At 39.8% G+C, this 4,806-nt stretch overlaps 1 pseudogene; it reads left to right on the forward strand.

Annotated features, from left to right (window-relative positions):
• Positions 1 to 251: 251 nt before the first annotated feature.
• Positions 252 to 1,923, forward strand: LOC102285453 (tigger transposable element-derived protein 1-like; annotated as a pseudogene).
• The last annotated feature ends 2,883 nt before the right edge of the window (positions 1,924 to 4,806 follow it).

A 4,806-nucleotide genomic window follows, 5' to 3' on the forward strand; every position in this document is an offset into this window, starting at 1 on the left:
CTTGTCACATTTTGGTAATTCTTGCAAAGTTTTTAGTTATTATCATATTTGTTACGATGATCTGTGATTAGTGATCCTTACTGTAACTATTATATGTTTTGGGGCATCACGAGCCACGCCTGTGTAAGATGAATAGTGTGTGATGTGATTGCTCCTGCAACCAGCTGTTCCTCATCTCTCTCCCTCTCCTCTGGCTCCCCTATTCCCTGAGGTACAACAATATTGAAATTAGGCCAATTAATAATTCTACAATGGCTTCTAAGTGTTCAAGTGAAAGGAAGAGCTGCAAGTTTCTTACTTTTGATCAAAAGCTAGAAATGATTAAGCTTAGTGAGGAAGGCATGTCAAAAGGTGAGACAGACCAAAAGCTAGACCTCTTGTGCCAGTTAGGCAAGTTCTGAATGCAAAAAAAAAAAAAGTTCTGGAAGGAAATTAAAAATGCTACTCCAGTGAACACATGAATAAGTGAAACAGCCTCATTTAGGCTAAAAGCCTGACTAGATCAGCCACAACTTACCTTAAGCCAAAGCCTGATTCAGAGCAAGGCCCTAACTCTCTTTTATTCTCTGAAGGCTGAGAGAGGTGAGGAAGCTCCAGAAGAGAAGTCTGAAGGTACCAGAGGTTGGTTCACGAGGGTTAAGGAAAGAAGTCATCTCTACACCGTCAAAGTGCAAGGTGGAGCAGCGAGTGCTGATGTAGAAGCTTCAGCAAGTTACCCAGAAGATCTGGCTGAGATAACTAATGAAAGTGGCTTGGCTTAGACACAACAGCCTCGGAAAAAGATGCCATCGAGGACACTCATAGCTAGAGAGGAGAAGTCATTGCCTGGCTTCAAAGCGTCAAAGGACAGACTGACTCTCTTGTTAGAGGTTAATGCAGATGGTACCTTTAAAAGTCAAAGCCAATGCTCATGTACCATTCTGAAATCTTAGGGCCCTTCAGAACTATGCTAGACCTACTCTGCCCCTACTCTGTAAATGGAACAACAAAACTTGGATTATATCACATCAGTTTACAACATAGTTTACTGAATATTTTAAGCCCACAATTGAGACCTACTGCTCAGAAAAAAAGATACCTTTCAAAATATTACTTCTCATTGATGATGCACCTGTTCAAAGAGCCCTGATGGAGATCTACAATGAGATTAATGTTATTTTTATGCCTGCTAATACAACATCCATTTTGAATCCATGGATCAAAGAGTAGTTTTGACTTTCCAGTTTTATTATTTAAAAACTATATTTTGTAAGGCTATAGATGCCTTAGAAATTCCTTTGTTAGATCTGGGCAAAGTCAACTGAAAATCTTATGGAAAAGATTCACCATTCTAGATGCCATTAAGAACAATCAGAATTCATGGGAAGAGGCCAAAATAAATAGTAACATGAAGTTGGCTACAATCTGCATGGCTGACTTTGAAGGGTTCAAGACTTCAGTGGAAGAAGTAACTGAAGATGTAATAGAAGTAGCGAAAGAACTAGAGTTAGAAGTGAAGTCTGAAGTTGTGACCTGCTGCAATCTCATGATAAAACTTTAATGGATGACAAGTTACTTTTTATTGATGAGCAAAGAAAGTGGTTTCTTGAGATTGAGTCAACTCCTGGTGAAGGTGCTGTGAAGGTTGTTGAACTGATAGCACACGATTTCTAATATCACATACACTTAGGTGATAAAGCAGGGTTTGAGAGGATTCGTTCCAATTCTGAAAGAAGTTCTACTCTGGGTAAAATGATATCCAACAGCATTGTATGCTATAGGAAAGTCATTTGTGAAAGAAAGAATTAATTGATTCACAAACTTCATTGTTGTCTTCATTTTAAGGAATGGCCATAGCCATTCCCACCTTCAGCAACCACCATCCTGATCAGTCAGCAGCCACCAACGTCAAGGCAAGACCCTCCACCGGCAACAGGATTATAACTGAACTTTCAGATGATGGTGAGCATTTTTTAGTGATAAAGTATTTTTAAATTAAGGTATGTACATTGTGTTTTCAGACATAATGCTATTGCCATTTAACAGCCTACAGTCTAGTGTAAACATAACTTTTATATGCATTGGGAAACCAAAAAGTCGTGTGATTCATTTTATTGCAACATTTGCCTTATTACACTGGTCTGGAATCAAACTCTCAATATCTCCAAGGTCTGCTTGTATACTTTACACTGCATTGTTCAAAAGAATCCAGTTCCCTATATTAAACCTCTTACGGATTGAAAAACAGAGCAGTTTCTGCTTGTTACACTGAATCTTATTGAAAGCCATGTTCGAACTAGTTATCCGCTTTCTATGTGAAGAAGTTGGAAAGCTAAAAGCTGTATTTCTTAGGCTGCTTTGCAGCTAGGATTCTGGATGTGAATTATACTCTACCTTTAAAATGCACTTCCATGGAATTTGGAAGTTAGGCTTTAGGTGGCAGCTGTCTTCTTACTACTGTGGAGGAAGCAAGTTCTGCCAGATGCAAGTGCTGGCAGTTGTTGGAGTGCGTGTTCCACTGTGGGGGCACCAGCTTCTTGGGAGAGGAGAGCTGGTAGCAGGGGCAGCGGTGGCAGCTGAAGCATCTTCATATCCCAGGGATGGCATTAGGACCTTGTGTCTAGTCTAGCAGCAGCCTCCTGACTTTTACTCCCTGAACTTTCCATTGTTTAAAACAACCCAATTCCCTTGTCCCTTGAGAGATTGTATTAAATCTCTCACTGACTGAAAAACTTGCAGCAGCTTGTTTGTTGCACCAAATCCCAACCCATATACTAGCAGTTTCTTTATGGAAGTTAGTTTTGTTCTAAAGAAGCATGCAAACTCAGAATTTATGTGAAAAAAGATGAAGGTTTGTTGAAACCCAAGAAGCATTCTGTGATCTTGAAATGCAAAGAAAAGGTGATGGGAGAATTAGTTTCCAAATGATTAGGCCATATTGATTAATAAAATTCTCACAGGGCCCCTCAGAAAAGGTATGTTCTGGAGATAAGAATAGACCAGTTGCAGGAGAGCAAGACTGGAACCCTTGGCTGAAGCTCAAGGATTGTGGTTTGGAGAGCATCAATGGGGTGCTCGGTAGTGAGGGTTGCTAAGTTGGATAGATTCCGTGTAACATTACTGAAGACATTACCTTGCCCACCTGAATCAATGATGAAAGTCATGGGATGAAAGTGTTTGCCCTGCACTGTTAGCAATGTGGACATGCTAAGGCTAGTGTGACTGAGACACTCAAGAACCTTAAACTCATCCAGAGTGAAATGACCCATATGCTGGAGAACCCAAGGGCGGTCTCCATAAGTACCCTGTGTCAGGTTGAAGCAGGACTCAGTTTTTCCTTGAAATCACCATAAAAAAATTTATTTGCAATAAAGCATTCATGAACGATGAAGATTTTTTTTTTTTTTTTTGAACAATGAAGATTTTACTGATGGTTTCATAGGAGAGACTGAAGATGTGATGTACACGGCAGACGCTAGAGCACTTCACTAGAACAAAGTAGCTTTACACTTCTCTCTTTCCCTAGGTCTTTCACTTGGCCACTAGGCATAAAACTGACTTCTCTCTTACTTTCTAGATGCAAGTTAGAGTCTTAGCAAGTCTACCATAGATACCGGTGGACACCTCTGGAGGTGGACAGAGGAGGGTTGGGGCAGTGATGACAGCAGTTGGTTCCTGACATTAGATTAGGATGAGCTCTCCAATCACCTTCTCTAACTTCTTTTATATATGCAAGTAGATTTACAGGGTCATATCAAGAACTTTGTGAGTTTTTCTCTCCAGCTGTGAACTGAGATAATAACGTTTCAGTCTCATCTCCTCTCTGATCACCATTCTTTTCAGATTGTGTTAGTTGCTAGTCGTGTCTGACTCTTTGTGAATCCATGGACTGTAGCCCACTAGGCGCCTCTGTCCATGGGATTCTCCAGGCAAGGATACTGGAGTGAGTAGCCATTTCCTTCTTTAGGGGATCTTCCCTATCCAAGGATCAAACCTGAGTCTCCTGCACTGCAGGCAGATTTTTTACTGTCTAAGCCACCAGGGAAGTACTCTTTTCAGATTATCAGGAAACAATTTCCTGTTTCCGGACAATAAGTGGATGATGGCAGTTGCCTTAAAAAAAACCAACACCAAAAAACTGCTTCAGTGGATTTTGTAGGTGAGAAATTGTATTGAGGCTTCAGCTCTGTAAGTCCTGGAGACTCTCAGTTCACCCTGTCAGCAGCCATGGGCAATAGCTTCCTACATAATTGCCACATAAGTGCTTCAGTAATAAAGTTTAAAGTGTCTGCTAAAAATGGAATTACATAAGCAATATAGTATTTCTCCATTTATACGTTTATGCCATGTTTAAACTTGTATTTTCTCACTTAATTCACTCAGCACACCTTAAGATAAGTATTATTAGCCATATTTAACAGCTGAAGAATCTGGGGCTGAGAGAGGTTAATTCATTTGTCTGGGTCATAGAGCTAATACTGAACAAAGTCAATCACAGGTCTGAGTTAAAAGTGTGTGTGTGTATACGTGTGCTGTTGGGGGCCAACGAAGGGACAGAGGAATCACAGTCCCCTCCAGCACTCTTCAATAATGATTCCTTTTTTCAATAGCCAAAACTGAAGGGAAAATGTTAGTTTTACTCTGCAGTTGAGACTATGATGAAAAGACATAATATGGGACAGGGAAACAATATGATGAAATATGTAGAGAAAGTAATCCATTGTAAGTAAATAATCACTTTACCATAACTGTTAGTTATTATAAAATTAGTGTTATATACAATATTGAAGACAATTAGAAAACACAGATTAAGAAAATAGAAACACT

This window comes from Bos mutus, chromosome 2, assembly GCF_027580195.1.
Source record: "Bos mutus isolate GX-2022 chromosome 2, NWIPB_WYAK_1.1, whole genome shotgun sequence".
NCBI classification, from domain to species: Eukaryota; Metazoa; Chordata; class Mammalia; order Artiodactyla; family Bovidae; genus Bos; species Bos mutus.